Consider the following 16979-nt stretch of genomic DNA (forward strand, 5'->3'; position numbering starts at 1 on the left):
ACAAATGTTTCTCTGTAGTGGTAGTCCCAAATAAGACATCATGGCTACAGTCCTCCCATTGAATGACTAGCTCCAAATAGGTATCTCCAATCATGCGGTCAGGTCAGCAACTTTGTTCCTCCTCCATCTTCTAGAAACACTAGTTGCCTGCATGAACAAAGATAAGTTCATTTAGACTCCCAGCAGAGGTGATAAACTTTATCAGAGTGATCCTGGGCACAATTTCAGCAAGAGTTTTCTTCCCCTTTGAAAGATTTCAATCAGTTAGCATCCTGATAACACCGATGATTTGCAAGTCAGAAGGTACAGTCCAAGTATACCTTTCTCTACTAAGTCATGTGGGCTTGTGTACTTCAGTGACTATTCATCAGACTTCATCTGTGCTGCATGCAGGTCAGATGAATGACCACACAAACACTAGAGCAACCATTCCTGACAGGGTCATCACCTATCTTCCGTCATAGTCAAAGTTGGAAAAAGTGCAAGTTGCCTTCTACGCTCCCAGCCCTAGTATCACCACTATAAAAAATACATCCTTTCTGTGTTGGGGTGCTCACTTGAGGCCACTTGGACCCTATATGACTTCACACTGCACATCACCCTTCTGGAATGACAAACAGTCTGCCTGGCCTGAAGGGACTTCCTCTCTCTCAGACATTAACACTGTATCCAAATGATACTGGACATTACTATCATCTTTAATGTAAACAATGAGGGTGGAATAACATCCTGTAAGTTCTGCCTGGAAGCAGTCAGATTTTGGAACTGGTGCATTAGATACCACATCACTAGCCAATCATATACCTACCAGGTGTTCAGAATTCTCTAGTGGGCAACCTAAATGAAGAGGAAACTTCCCCATAAAGTTCCAGAGCAGGTGTGGGCCATGACTCCCAGGGCAACACACTTCTGTTATCACTGAAAGACCATTTCAGATATGCCTTTCCACCCAACCCTCTGCCACTACGGGTCTTCAGAAAGATCCATCGTGGCAGGGCTAGAGTCATTCTCATAGCACCCAACTGGTCCAGATAGTTTTTGGCTCCTGGTATTTCTAAGAATGTCAACTCATCCTCCTTTCAGGATCAGTCTATTCCTAGATCTTTCAACTCAGGAAGATGACAAAATCAGATATCTCAATCCAGATCTATTCTATCTCATAGCCTGTTTATTGGATGGGCATTAGATCTAGAATGCTCATGTGTGGAAGCTTTTCAGACCATTCTTAATCAGAGTAGGAAAGATTCATTAGGAACTGCTACCTAACTAAATGGGTATGTTTCTCTACCTGGGCACAGTGCAATCAATCTTCCTCAGATTCCACACATGTCCTCATCATATTAGATTATCTCTTGTCATTGAAGAATGTTGATCTTTCCATTAGTTCACTGCAGTTCCGTTTAACAGCAATCAGTGCTTTCCTTCCTCCAGTAGACAGACATTCTATTTTTACACCCCACAACAGTTAGAATCATGAAGAACCTACTTAGGGTCTTTCAGCCTATGGTGAAGCCTCAAAGAGACCATAATCTCATCCTGTCAGTACTTACCAGACCAATATTTGGCCACATACTACATGTCCCACTTTTCCATGAAGGTCACATTTTTAGTTGCTATTACTGCACTAGAATGGGTTACCTAGGGAGGTGGTAGAATCTCCATCCCTAGATGTTTTTAAGTCTTGGCTTGACAGAGCCCTGGCTGGGTTGATTTAGTTGGGATTGGTCCTGCCTTGGACCTGATGACCTCCTGAGGTCTCTTCCAGCTCTATGATTCTATCCAGAACGGTGAATAAGATGGGAGCACTTGTGGGTAATCCACTATGTACTATTTTTCATTCATCCTAAGTTCCTCACTAAGGTAATTTCTGAATTCCATATTGACCAACCTATCTACTTACCTATTTTCTTCCTGAAACAATGTGTTTTCACTGAAGATAAAAGACTTCATTCCCTGGGTGTCGGATGTGCTCTGGCATTCCACCTGCAAAGGACCATGACAATCAGAAAATCATCAAAACTATTTCTCACTAGAGCAAAAAAGGTCATGGCAAGCAATATCTTTTCAGAGAATCTCTCAATGGATATCTGGTTGCATCATCCTGTGCTACCAATTAGTGCATATCTCACCCCCAGGTAGGGTCTGAGCTCTCTGGGCTAGAGCACAATCTGCTTCTGCAGCATCTCTACAGGAATTACTGATACTGGACCTATACAGAGAAGTTACCAGGAGAAACAGTCACATGTTCACAAAACATTACACATGAGATGTAGTGGTAAGGACTGCAGTTCTTCAAGCAGCTTTGCTGCTGGCATCCTTGTACCACCCTTCCCCAGTCTGAATACTTGTCAACTACCTACATGTGGAATACATTTAGAGATCAGCACCTGAAGAAGTGGATGTTATTTACCTGTAACTGGAAGTAGTTAGTAGTAGGAAGAGGAAATGGAAAGACATCAGCCTGCATTGCCTCCTATGCCTTTGGTCTGAAGTATGAGGAGAGCAACTGCAGGGGTGTGAATCAATAGGCACTGCTTGTTAAGAATCTCTGGACTCAGGTACATGGCATTCATGCATACCTACAAGTGGAATACAGATAGGGACCACACATCTCAAAGCACTTCCAGTAAGTCACCTCCATTTATAACTGCTTGAATTCCATTGTAAGCTATTCTAAGAACTAATATTTTAATTTCACTGCCACTGGTATAAATCTGGAGTAACTTAATTGACTTCTGTGACTGGCCAGATATAATTTAGAGCTCAGTCCTGTAAGGCACTGAACATTCTGGCCCTCAGTTAGCAGTGCATGTAAGCATGTACTTAACTTTAAGGACATGAGTAGTTTTATTGATGTCAATGAGACTAATCACATGCCTAACTACATGCTTAAGTGCTTTACTGGATTTGGGCCAAAGTGCCACATAGCACCTTGAAGAATTGAGCCTTTAAAATAGTTTTTATAACTGAAGGATGCTAACAGAATTTATGGAAGATTATTTTTTAGGGAATCCAATTCTGCACTAGCCTATAGCTCCTCCATATATTTGTCAAATTAAATGTCTTCTGGGCTGTAAGTATTATTCATAGAAGACATGACATTCTTTATAAATGACATTTCCATCCATTATAACTTGAAAACAATCTTCCAAATTGAATAGAATGTTTCATTTGGGAAATCTGTTTTTCTGTTCTACATAACGTTCAGTGATGCAATCTCTAAGCCCACTTTATAAGTGTTGTACGTGGAATTAGCAAAACCCCGGGGTTATAAGGAAACCTTTCTTTTCCATCTCAGTAACTTATTTCCCTATTGAGGATTGGAATTCCATTTTCAAAGGTGTGAGAAGTAAGTTCATAGATCTTAATATTGGTTAATGTTTATCCTTATAAATCCTGGGGCTTTCAATTTTCTATTTTCAAAAGGAGGTGACAAAATATTTGGAAGTAATTCCTCTAGAGTGAAGTAGCTACTGACACATAAAATCCTCTTATAATAGTGTGATGAATGGGAGAGGCACTACCCTTTTCTGGACACCCCAGCCATTCAGTTAACTAAATTGCCTGTAAGGCGTAAGGGATAAAACCCAGAGACAGTGGGTCCTTAAGAGTCTCCAGGAAGTGTTGGCAGGAAGCCAGGAAAGCCAATCAAAAGAGAGTGTGAGTTTTGAATAGAAGTAGGACTATCCTGTTGCACTCTTTTGTGTGAGTAGAGCAAGAGCTAGGAGAGATGAGTTAAGCCAGGAGCAAGGCATGGAATTCCCAGGCTAAACCTTGGAACAACAGAGATGTACATATAATAGGGAATGTTTAGTTAGACATGATTAGGTTATTTTCTTTATTTTCAATTTATTGAACTCCTCTGTGCTAAGTCCATGTACTCCCCCTGTGCTCTATAACTTTTAAACTAAATTCCAGGGAAGCAATTTCTGTGTTTTTAATCTGCCCTTTTTCAGTGGTTCTATAACACCTAGCAACCAAGTATGCTTTACCAAGTATATCTTCTTTGTTTCATTAAGAAAATCACCTTTTTTAGACTATGATCTGACAGCTGCATGCTAGAAGGGAGGAGTTTCCATGTGCATGACATGCCTGAGACTGAAAAGTTAGCTATTAAGAAATGAAAGGTTTTTTTTTCAAGCTCTCTCCTGAGGGAGGGTTAAAAAGCATGGGAGTGCCCCACAGAAAGAAATTCCCATGTGCATCTTCCTGGGTTTTCAAAGGGGCTTTTGCATTTGGGTGGTGACAGCGTACTATCCAAGGACAGGGAAACTGTGACCGTGGGGAGTTTTTAAGCAGGAGCCTTTTGTGGCAGGGTATTTTAATATCTCTTGAGGGTCTCCACCTTCTGCACTCGGGGTACGTCTACACTGCAATACTATTTCAAAATAACTAGCACTATTCCGAAATAACTTAGTCCCCATGTACACAACAGGCAGTTATTTTGAAATAGTGTCATAATACTGTCAAGCTGGAGGACTTCTTACTCTGACTCCTGTAACCCATGGGCTACGTCTAGACTGGCATGATTTTCCAGAAATTCTTTTAACGAAAAAGTTTTCCGTTAAAAGCATTTTTGGAAAAGAGCATCTAGATTGGCACGGATGCTTTTCCGCAAAAGCACTTTTTGCGGAAAATCGTCCGTGGCCAATCTAGACGCGCTTTTCCGCAAAAAAGCCCCGATCTCCATTTTAGCGATCGGGGCTTTTTTGCGGAAAACAAATCTCAGCTGTTTACACTGGCCTTTTTGCGCAAAAGGGTCTTTTGCCCGAACGGGAGCAGCATAGTACTTCCGCAAAAAGCACTGATTTCTTACAGTAGGAAGTCAGTGCTTTTGCGGAAATTCAAGCGGCCAGTGTGGACAGCTGGCAAGTTTTTCCGGAAAAGCTGCTGATTTTCCGGAAAAACTGGCCAGTCTAGACACAGCCTCATTGTATGAGGAATAAGGGAAGTCAGAAGAAGAGTGCTCTATTTCAAAATAAGTGCCATGTAGACACTCCCTATTTCGAAATAAGCTATTTTGAAATGCAATTGATGTAGCTCATTTGCATAGCTTATTTCGAGTTAAGCCCTGAAATGTAGATGCATCCCAAAAGTGTCAGAGTGGGGAACAGTCTTGACAAGTAGCATTTACATTAGAACAAGCCAGACATAAATTGTAAATATGCTGATTGAAAGGAATGGAATGTTACCTAATGAACCCCTAAAGTCAGGGGGACTGTGAATTAGGACATCTTAGTTTGGTGTTGTCTGACATTAATCTGCATCACCTGCAGTGAGTCCCCCACAGTTAACGTATCTGTATTGTACAACTTATACAATAAACAAACAAACAAATACAATAAATTTAATCATAAGTACTCTAAGCCGCAGACTCCAATAGGGAGTTATTTCTAAATAACTCGCCTTATTTCAAAATAGCAAGCAGAACGCCCACACTACGAAGCCCGTTATTTTGAAATAACGGCCTTATTTCAAAATAATAACTCCTTCTTATAATGAGAAATAGCGCACTTTCAAAATTGTTATTTCAAGAGTTATTATTTTGAAATAACTTATTTTGAAATAATTTCCTAGTGTAGACATGTCCTAAGAGAGACTACCATGAAAGCCCAAAATTGTTATAAATGTTACAACTGGGATTCATTACACAATTGATCACCAACCATTTTTTGTATGTGCCTATAAAATATTTCCTGGTTGACAGACCAATACGTTTCTTCTAAAAGCTTTTCATTATGAAATTGAAAAAAAAAATCCAGCTTACATTTCCCAATCATAATATGAGCTCTTAATATTTCAATTTGAGTAATTTGACTTGTGCCTATTTTCTCTTTTCTATATTTTTTGCACAAGGGAGGTGATGTCCACACACTAGCAAAATAGGTTTATGAAGTGTCAAAGTAAGCTGTCAGAATTGTGTCTTCAGGTTCCTCATGTCAAATTGCACACCAATCCTTTACCTCAACCAAGTCTGGATATATCCAAGTTCAGTATGTAAAGGGTGTCTGCTACACTATTTGCCACTCCAGAAAAAGCAGAATTGTCATAGGGAGAGAACTGCTTAGAGGCTGGAGAAAACTGGTTATTTACATAAGAAGAACATAAGAACATAAGAACGGCCGTACTGGGTCAGACCAAAGGTCCATCTAGCCCAGTATCATGTCTACCGACAGTGGCCAGCACCAGGTGCCCCAGAGGGGGTGGACCAAAGACAATGATCAAGCGATTTGTCTCCTGCCATCCCTCTCCAGCCTCTGACAAACAGAGGCCAAGGACACCATTTTATCCCCTGGCTAGTAGCCTTTTATGGACCTAACCTCCATGAATTTATCCAGCTTCTCTTTAAACTCTATTATAGTCCTAGCCTTCACCGCCTCCTCTGGCAAGGAGTTCCACAGGTTGACAACACGCTGTGTGAAGAACTTCCTTTTATTAGTTTTAAACCTGCTACCCATTAATTTCATTTGGTGTCCTCTAGATCTTCTATTATGGGAACTAATAAATAACTTTTCTTTATCAGCCCTCTCCACACCACTCATGATTTTATAGACCTCTATCATATCCCCCCTCAGTCTCCTCTTTTCTAAACTGAAAAGTCCCAGTCTCTTTAGTCTCTTTTTAATGTCTGAATGTCTTTACTGAGTCACTTCTCTGGCATGTGCTGCCTCAGTTCTGCAGCATAAAGACAAATATTTTCACAATTGTGACATCTATACATAGATGACTGAATGGAGAATGCAAAAAGTGAATTATGCTGAAACAGGGCCTGATGCTATAAAATGCCAACTGTTTATTGGCCAATTGGGTAGGAGCACCCTCAACTTAGTCAACACCAAAGGCCTATAGAGTTTTCACACTTCACTGCTGAAGTAAGGATTTGGAATGCAAGAGGAATACCCAGTTTCTGAGCTGTGCCAAGGAACATTCAGTGCAGCTTTAGTGGATGGGTAAAAGGGAGAAGATAGTGCAAACATGTCTCTATGCCTTTATATTACCCTGATCCCAAAGCCATTCAGGGGACATTCCACTCCCAAATTTATTTCAGCTGCTAACAGTCCAATCTGGCATCCAGGGTGTAAGAGAGGCCCAATCATGCCACACTTTCCCCAGTCACATTCCCACTACTCTGTGCCACTGAAAAATTCCCCATGTAATGGAAATCATTCAGCAGCAGGCGACGCTGTTTCTAAGTGGGTGGAGGGGCTGTCCTATTGTATAGGAAAATCATGCCCTCTGTGTGAAAGAGCTGAAATAGTGATACATGAAAAAGGATGTCGGGTGGAAGGTGGTCAAAAATAAAAATAAATAGACTGGTTCTGAATAAAGGACTTAACCACCAGATTGCTTCAGAACATTTCAACTGTTAAGGTCCTGTCAAGGATAGAACTGATACTACAGTAGGGCTGGGCAAAATACAGCCCAGGGACTGGATCTGGACCATGGACCACCCTTCTGGGACCGTCAGAAATGTAGCAGCTGCGATTTAAAACACAGTCCCTGAAGCTCTATGCTCTGCGGGGAGGGGGAGATTTTGTGTGATCGCCCCAGCCCCAGCCCCAGCCCCAGCCCCAGCCCCAGCCCCAATACTCAGCTCCTTTTGGCCAGAAACAACCAGCCAATAAGAACTGACTTCAGCCAATCTCTCAGCTCCTATTTGCTGGAAACAGCTAGCTAATTGGAGCTGAGAGATTGGCCTAAGAGACTGGGGCAGTGCAAGTTTCTTCCCCCACCAGGAGTTGAAGACCCATGTGGTGGGAGCAGCCTGTATTTTCAAGCAGGCCGGGGCTGCAGCAGGCAGGGAGGCCAGCCTGACTTGGGGGTGATGCAGCCTGATGGCCAGGAGACACTTAGCTAAACTCCTGCAAGCTAGCACCTGCTTCGGGCACCCCAGCCCCTCCTGCACCCCAACTCCCTCCCCCAGATCACCATCCAAACTCTCTGCATCCCCTAACCCAGATCACAACTCCCTCCCAGACCCTGTACCCCCTCCTGCATCCCTCCCCCAGGCCTCAACCCTCTCCTGCACCCACACTCCCTCCCTGATCCTACACCCCAATCTCCTGACCCAGGTCACAACCCCCTCCTCCATCCAAACACCCTCTCAGACCCCACACTGTCTCCTGTACCCCAGTCCCTTACCCCATGAGCCCTTCTGTACCCAGCCTCCATCCTAGACCCCACTCCCCCTCCACAGGAAAGTGTAGCCCTTGACCACTTACAAAAATCTTGGAGTGGCCCCTCACCAAAAATTATTGCCCACCCCTATACTACACAGTAGGAGACATTAGTCCATACAAAATATGTCAGAATAAGGTTGGTTAATTTACTGAGTAAAAGGCATGTTAGGCGCTCAGTCAGTAGGAATCACACTTTCTTCAGTCAGATGTTTTAATGAAGATTGAAGTCATGGCTAATTGTTGTATAAGGGGGAGGTCGATCTTTTAGTGTTTGATTTAGCGCGTCTAGTGTAGACCCCCAACTCAAATGCTGAGGGCAGCCTCCACTGATGTCCAGTACTACTCATTCTGCGAGGAGAAGGAGAAGCCAACAGGAATGGGCGCTCCCATCAGCCACCCACAGTGTAGACGTTGCAGCAGCTCAGCTTAAGGTAAACCGATTCCAGCTATACAAACCGTGTAGCTGGATGGCGTACCTTAAGTGGACCTGCCTGGTCTAGTGTAGACCAGAGGTATGTGATTGAGCTCTTTCTCCTAAAATGTGTGCTACTACATTAATATGGGGTGAGCCCTCTCCATGCTGAAAAACATAAAAGGGAGGTTCCAAGGACAGCAATTTGGACTTCCAGGCAACAGGAGAGAACAGGAGATTTGTTCTCCTGGTAAACCGCCAAGATCCTCATAGATAATGAGGAAATTATGATGTATTATGAGCCAACTCCTGCCTGGTTTGGAGAACAGATAGTATCCCTGCCCCACAGAATACTTTGGGGGGAAATACATGAAGGGAAATGTTCAGGAGTTGTTTTCTTAGAGTCAACTCCTTCTGCAATAGGATGTGATTTCAACTCCCTGCCCCTACTGAGGTCTATTTGTTTACCAGATCATCTCCTAAGTGAAAGCCCTATTAGTTGAGGTGTTAAAAATCATACTGCACAAAATAATAAAATGCACAACAACCTGAGCAAGAATTCCTCATTGCTTGGGAGATGACTGGGATGATCTAACAGAGTGTTGCCCTCTTTAACTGCTGTAATTGTGTGAAATAGTGTTACTTGTTTTTTCCAAACCAAGTGTTACTTGTTTTGAGAGCTGATGTTAGAGGAAAGACCACTGGTGCCAAAGGAAAAATGAAAAATAATAGGCTTTTATTCTGTGCTTTATCTTGAACAAAATGTATTGTGTGTAGCATTGCAGAGATGTGTCTCTATATTCATAATATAAAGCCAGGTTCTCATTTACACTAGAGTCCTTTTACACTACTCTAGTTCTCAGCGATGTAGCATCATAATTTAGAACATGGGCAATAGTGGTATAAAGGGGCCTCATGTAACTGAGAATCTATGTCTTACAGTGTTAACTGATGACTTTTACATCAGAATGAAGATTTAGTTCTTTGATATGTACAGCACCAGATATTACAGCTGAAGATAATCCTCAAAGACACCAAGTGACATGACTATTAAAACCTAATATCTCTTCACAGAAAGCCAGATTTTGCCAGTGGCCCCTGTCCTACAAGACTGCCTCTGCCACTGAAGTAATCAGCTTTACTCTAGATTTACATATCTGGTCCTTAGCTTGCATGCTACATGATTTGCAATATATAGTCAAGCTTAGCATGACTGATTTAAAAAGAAAACTTGATGAGATGAATGAAACCACAAGAACAATGACTCTTTAGATACCATATGTAATTAATGTTGATAACCTGAACCATTAGTATAAACACAATTCCTGCAGCAACTTAAAGTCGAGTTGAGGAGTTGGAGTCGTTAATTGGCATGCAGTGCGAGTAGCTTATTAGCCTGCTTCTATCTCTATGGTAACATAACTGTCACTTTGCAATTGATAACACTGAGCTGAGAGGGTTTTTTTATTTCTAGTTCTCCCTTCTAGCACCTTATGTTTATGAAATTAAAAAATAATGTGTAGCTCCTGGTCCCAGAGCATCATAGGGAAAGGAAACAATTTTAACCACAACTCAGCACCGAAATTTCAGAACAAAAATTGGAAACATGCCTTCCTTTTATGGTCTGTGCTCTGCAATCTGGAAAATGCAGAGAGTTGAATTAGATTTGCAATTGTATAAAATATTGCTCGCACAAAAATCTATCAAAAGAACATTAAGGTCTACAGTCCATTTGCTTTCTAGAATCTAATTTTTATTTACAGTTTTAGATGGTACAGAAACATCTTATTCTGCCCTATATATCTTGCCTTAGTGATAGAGAATGTTGATGATAAAATCATGTTATCTCTTTCATTGGATGTCTGCAAAGGAAAATAATTGTGATTCTTTTTTATTAGGTGGGTACTGTAGACAGCATCAAATTGTTACCTCAATTAATACTCACAGATCAATATTATACACCATTGAGAATCAAAATAAGTTTTAGCAAGAATGTGCCAAAAATACAACCACACTCAGAGATGAAGCACAGTGAAAAAATGTGTTAGGGGGATGAGCCACACCAGAGCTAAATCAAATGCATGAATTTTTCATAACCTGTTCTCCATTCTTTTCGTGAATTCATTAAAATTAGTATTAGGAAGCTATTAAAAGAAACCTCTCCTAGTTAAAGAGATGGGGATTATTCCTACAGCTTTTAAAAAATATTTTTAGTTCCTCAGTGTTAATTCTCTTTGCAAATGATCTCACTTCACCACTTATTCATATTTCCCTAGTGTAGACAGACAAAGAAAATAAAAGAGCTATTTCTAATGTGAGTTCAATCATACAGTCTTTTAAAACAAATGGTTATTTTAAAACTAGATCAGAAATAATAAATTCCAAATTCAGAGAAGTTTACTATATCATGCAATGACACATGGTGCATAGAAAGAATTCCAGACACTAATGTTGCTGTGAGCTCCTATCCTGCACTCTGATCAAACACATGCACCCAAAAGAAGTCTTGCTGATTTCAGTGGGACTCCTCTTAATGCAGAAGAGACAGTCCTTCCATTATGCTGGACCCAGCTCTCACAGGGCATTCTCAGTCTTAACCAACACATTGATTTCCACTCACAGGTCAACAGGGAGTTCTGAGTGCAGATCCCAAAGCACGAGTGTCATGTGCTCCCAAAGAGATGTCCCGCTGAGAGGATGAGCTGCTACTTGCCGCACTACCTTCAAACTCCTAGTTATATAGCTCCACGTGGAGTACATTACAATAGTCTAATCTAAAGAAAACAACAGCCTGTATAGAATGGCTCACTACATCTGAAAAGAAAGGATTATGAAATACATGATTATAAATTGTGTTCCCAGGACATGGACAGCATAATAGTATTAAGTATTAAAGATAGGGTTGCCAACTTTCTACTTACACAAAATGGAACACCCTTGCCTACCATTGCCCCGCCCCTCCTCCATGGTCCCACCCCTCCTTACTCCCCTCCCCCCCCCCCACACTGTGCACTCTCCCCACCCCCACTCACCCTTTCATTTTCACTGAGCAGGCTCAGGGGACCTGGGCTATGGAAGGGAGTGATAGCTTCAGCTGGGGGTGCAGTCTCTGTGGCGGGGCCAGAAATTAAGAGTTCAGGGTATAGGAGGAGGCTCTAGCTGAGGCATGAGATTTGGATGTGGGGGGTGGTGAGAGCTTTGGCTGTGGGTGCAGGTTCAGGGGTGAGGGCAGGGATGATGGGTTTGGAGTTCAGGAGGAGGTTCCAGGCTGAAGGGGGGAGCTGAGGGGTTTGGGAGCTGAAGAAGAGGGTTGGGGTACAGGGGGTTGAGGAATCTGTCTGGGGGTGCAGACTCTGGGGTGGGGATGGGAATGAGGGATTTGGGGTGTAGGAGGGTGCTCTGTGCTGGGAACAAGGAGTTCAGAATGCAGGAGGGTTTCAGGGCTCTGGCAGGGGGTTAAAGTGTGGGGAGTGGGATGAATGCTTTGGCTGAAGGTACAGATTTTGAGGTAGGACTTGGTATGAGGGTTTTGAGGTATAGAAGAGCACTGCAGGCTCAGGTTGAGGGGTGCAGACGGCAGGAGGGGATCAGGCTAGGACAGAAGTTTGGGGTATGGAGTGTCTCAGGGGTGCAGGCTCCAGGCAATGCTTACCCCAAGCAGCTTCCAGAAGCAATGACATGTTCACTCTCTGGCTCCTCAGTGGAGTCACAGCCAGGCAGCTCTGTGTACTGCCCCATCCGCAGGTGCTGCCCACGGAACTCCCATTGGCTAGAGTTCCTAGCTGATGGGAGCTGCAGAGCCTGCACTTGGAATGGGAGCACTGTTTGGAGCACCCTGGCTGTGCCTATGCATAGGAGCTGGAGGGAGGACATGCTGCTGCTCGTGGGAGCGGTGTGGGGAGACAGCAGCTTTTAGCCCTCCTGTGCTGCCAACCAGACTTTTAACAGCTCAGTTTGCAGTGCTGGTCAGAGTTACCAGCATCCCTTTTCAACTGGGCATTCCACTCAAAAACTGGACACCTGGCAACCCTATTTAAAGTTTATAATTGCTTTATAACTGGTTGCTCTCAGATATTTTTAAAATACTTTATAGAAATTATCTATGCTAATGGACTTAACTAACAATATTACTCTCATAACACAGCGTTAATCTAGCATTTACCATCGTTTTTAGATAATTAAGACAGACATTATGTGACAGTCCTCAGGAGGGTAAATTTAAAGACAGTAAACAGTCCTGTGGCACCTTAAAGACTAACACATTTTTAAGAGTTTTAGAGGGGTAGCCGAATTAGTCTGTAACAGGAAAAACTTCAAAAACAACAAATAGTCTGGTAGCACTTTAAAGATTAAAAAACATGTAGACGGTATCATGAACTTTCATGGGCACAGCCCACTTCTTCAGATGACCGGAGTGTTGGAAGTCATCTGAAAGTCATCTGAAGAAGTGGGTTGTGCCCACAAAAGTTCATGATACCGTCTACATGTTTTGTTAGTCTCTAAAGTGCTACCAGACTATTTGTTGTTTTTTAAATTTTTAACAAATATTTGTTAGCCTTCACGATGCCACAGAATTGCTCATTGTTATGTGACAATGGAAGCCAGTGAAGCTGTATCAATTTGAACAGCTCTAATAAAGCTACTCTGTATTTTTAAAGTCAGCTGCTGTATTCTGGTTTTCTACCAATGCCTGCTTAGTAATTCACTGATGACTGTAATGGGTTAGGACTTCCATTGACTTCACTGGATCCAGGATTTCCCATTAGATAGTTACTAAGTATTGATTATTGTTTATTGTTAGAATTATTTTCATTCGGTCTTTCCTGAGGCAATCTGACTTCATCACATTTCTTAATGTCTTAAAAGTTTGGGAACTGCATAACCTCTGGGAAAACAATGACCTTTCAGCATTCCATAGACAAATCATAAAATGAACACCTGCATATCTCCTTAATGCACACACTCGTAATAAAGACAGTGCAGCTGTGGTAGCAGTGCAAGTCAGCATAAATAAACACAGTGGTTCCTCATCCCTCGCTGACTGACTATCACACTTATGGACAAAAGATGTGATGTTAGAGGAAAGAGGTGGTGTTCTTATCCATGTAAAGAGGAGCACTGCTGAAACATGTATCTGATGCCCTTTTGCATGTCCCTTCCCCAGTGACATCTCTAATGCTGCACATATAATTCACTGAATCACAATCACAGAGGCCAGATAAACATGAATGAAGCCACAGAGGTGGAAAATCCAGGATAGCTAAAATGCAGATTGTTCATCCAGTGCAATCTCCTAGGTGCTCTCATATGACTTTAATGTACAGGTGGGACTCTCAAAGATTAAAGGTCCCAGCATTAGAGATTAATTTTTTTATATTAAGATGGAGTAATGCATGGCATAGTTTCTGCAAGCTGCTCCTCCACTTTATTTATTTATTTATTTATTTATTTATTTATTTAGTTTCTTTGCTTTGGTTTATTACTTGCATTATCACAGCATTTAGGAGCTCCAATAATGGGCCAGGACCCCACTGTGCAAGGCGCTGTTCAAACACAAAGTGAAAAGATAGTTCCTGCAGTGATAAAATAAAGAGAAGCCGACTGCAGTCTGATCCACATTATGAGCCTGATCTTGAACAGTTTAAGTCAATGAGAGTTTCTCCGTTTACTTCAATGGGCTCAGCATCAAGTCCTATTGAAATACATTATTCCAGTTTGCTGGCAATTGGCCTTTATTTGGTAAGAATTTGGATGCATTTGCCCTAACCGTGGCAGTTTCAGAGAGCTGTGTGGGGTTGCAGCCACCTGCTTCCCCTTAAATATATTGTATTTGTTTAGATTTAGTGCACTGCAAAGGACACCTAGCCATATGCTTTCTAGACAGAATTTACAAACACCCACATTAAAAAAAAACCAACACGTCAACATAACAGAAGCATAGCTGTGCCATTGAATATAAGTTATACCTAGCAATCCTCCCAAGCCAACAAGTCAGCAGCTGCACCATAGTTAACTGTTTAAACTAGGGGATAGGAAGTAGCGGGACACAATCAGTTAAAGAGTCATCTGGCTAAAATCCCATTGAACCCTCTGAAAATCATCCCCTACAGATGTTTGCTTTCCTGCAAATTTTCTGCTCCAGGTGAGTAACACATGTTGTTGTAGAGTTGTCCGTAAACATTTGGCACCTACTGCAAAGCTGTTGCAATTTCCATTTATGATGAAAGCTGGCGCAGATCGTATTTCACATGGGACTGTTCACTTCATGCCAAATAGGCCAAAAGCACAAATAATATTTTGTTAATTAATGTAATAATGACTTATATTTCCCAAAACCTTAAGGGTTGCAAAGATAAAGAGTGGAGTTAAAGAGCTAGGATGAAACATGTTGTCAGTGCGTCACTGGAGCTTGCTTACTCAATGATACCTGGAAATCCTTATTGTGGCAAACTGGCAAAATTCCCATTGAAGTCAATGGGAATTTTGCCAGAGTAAGTGCTAAGTAGGTAATTCATGCCTGGGCCCACTAAAATCATCAGTGGAGTGAGAGGCCACGCAAGTAAAATACTTCCTTATGACTTGAGTGGCGACCTGGGTAGGGAACTGGGATGTAAAAGGGGGTGCAAGTTTGGGGACGAGAAGGGTGCAGGAGAAGGCTCTGGCCTGAGGTAGGAATGTAGGAGGGAGTACATGGTTTGGAAGTGGGGTTGTGATGTGGGGAAGGGGGATGGAGATTTTGGATGGTGACTTGGTGCAGGGATTTGGGGTAGGGGTGCCAGGTGCAGGCTCTGACCATGCTCTGACAGGAGTTGCTTACCTAGGTGGCTTCTGACCAGCAACCCAGCAGGACTCTCAGGCTATGGCTACACTGCTGGTTTTTTACAGAAGAGGATATGCAAGTCGCACTCGCATTTGCATATCTTCCGATTCTTTTTGTGGAAGAGGTTTTGCCAATAAAAAGCCCAGTGTAGATGGGGCCATTTGTTGGAAAAAAAACCTCTTTCACAACATCTTGTAAACCTCGATTTTTGAGGAATAAAGGATCTTGCAAAAGAGGGTTGTTTTTTTTCTGACAAATGGCTCTGTCTACACAGGGCTTCTTATCCGCAAAACCTCTTCCGCAAAAAGAATTGGAAGATATGCAAATGTGAGTGCAATTTGCATATCCTCTTCTGCAAAAAAACGGCATTGTAGCCATAGCCTCAGGCAGGCTTCATCTCTGCTCGATGTGGCTCTCTGTGCTATACATTGGGAGGGAGGCTTTCTGCACTGCCTCAACCTCCACCACGATCTCTCAGCTCCCATTGGCTGGTTTCTGATCAATAAGAGCTGAGAGATTGTGCATGCAGGCAGGGACAGGGCACAAAGCCTCCCTCACCCCTGCACATATGGTACAGAGAGCCACATGGAGCAACCAGCTGCTTTGAGCAGTGTGGGGCTGCTCCATTCCTGAAGTTCCTGGTAGGGTGGGCAGTAGGCTGGATTGAAAGGCTTGGCAGGTCAGATTAGGCCCGTGGGCTGTATCTTTCCTGCTCTCTGCTCTTTCACAACTGTGTCACTCCTATGTAGACTCATATTCAATTTGTCATCTACTGTAACCTCCACAATGTTGTCAGAAGTACTATTAACCAACAGAGATTGCTCCCAGTTTGACAGTGGTAACTTTGAATACTGTCTTTCCATCAGTTGTGCACTTACTTCATAGCAATTTAATCTAGACTGCTTTCTCCTAGTTTACTTGAGTGTGTCATGTGGACCTGTATTAAAAGACTTACTAAAATCAATGCAAGTTTTAAACTAAATGTAATTTATTTGATTTCTGCTCCTGAAGAATGGTTCTCCACCATTCCCAGTTCCTCCTTTATGTTTCTGAAAGTACAATGTCCCCCTGTACAAAAAGGTTTTTGCAAGAAAATGTGATATGCTCTTTTTTTACCTCCTTGTAAATGTTCAGATGAGCTGCCTAATGTGCAAGTTTTACTTTCTAAGGGAAACTTTGTGACTGCTTTGGAAAGCAGCATTGTGAGGGTTTTGTCTACAAGCTCTATCTGCCAGTTCAATTTTGCTGAACTTCAAAAAGATTAAATGGACCTCGGCAAAACTTTACAAACGCGGACTCGACTGTACCTCCGTATAGGTTACATTTTTACAGCATGATACTTCTTCCCTAGAGGTGTCCTGGAGACATTCCAAAAATGTATTTATTTCCTTATCTCACACTTTGGCACTAATTAATCTTGGTAGTGGAAGGCTTTGTGAAGCACTGAACTCACATCCTGAATGAGGCCTCATATTTCAAAAGGCTACCATATATGGTTCACCTTGCTCAGCAGGAGCCAACCCAGGTTTGCATGTATCATTTTGTGGTGGTTGGGTTTGTTATTTTG

The 16979-nt window shown here is 42.3% G+C and overlaps 2 long non-coding RNA genes across 2 annotated transcripts in view; one reads left to right on the forward strand and one right to left on the reverse strand.

Annotated features, from left to right (window-relative positions):
- Positions 1-16979, forward strand: part of LOC142829946 (uncharacterized) — a 325854-nt gene that overhangs the window by 157674 nt on the left and 151201 nt on the right. The gene's annotated exons all lie outside the window — the stretch shown is intronic.
- The window catches only part of LOC106732876 (uncharacterized), a 196604-nt gene that overhangs the window by 7526 nt on the left and 172099 nt on the right, over positions 1-16979 (reverse strand). Inside the window, exon 5 of the long non-coding RNA XR_012904901.1 lies at positions 1901-1983. This is a non-coding gene — a long non-coding RNA (uncharacterized LOC106732876). The remainder of the gene's footprint in view (positions 1-1900; positions 1984-16979) is intronic.

The sequence above is a fragment of the Pelodiscus sinensis genome, chromosome 6 (assembly GCF_049634645.1).
Source record: "Pelodiscus sinensis isolate JC-2024 chromosome 6, ASM4963464v1, whole genome shotgun sequence".
Classification (NCBI taxonomy): domain Eukaryota; kingdom Metazoa; phylum Chordata; order Testudines; family Trionychidae; genus Pelodiscus; species Pelodiscus sinensis.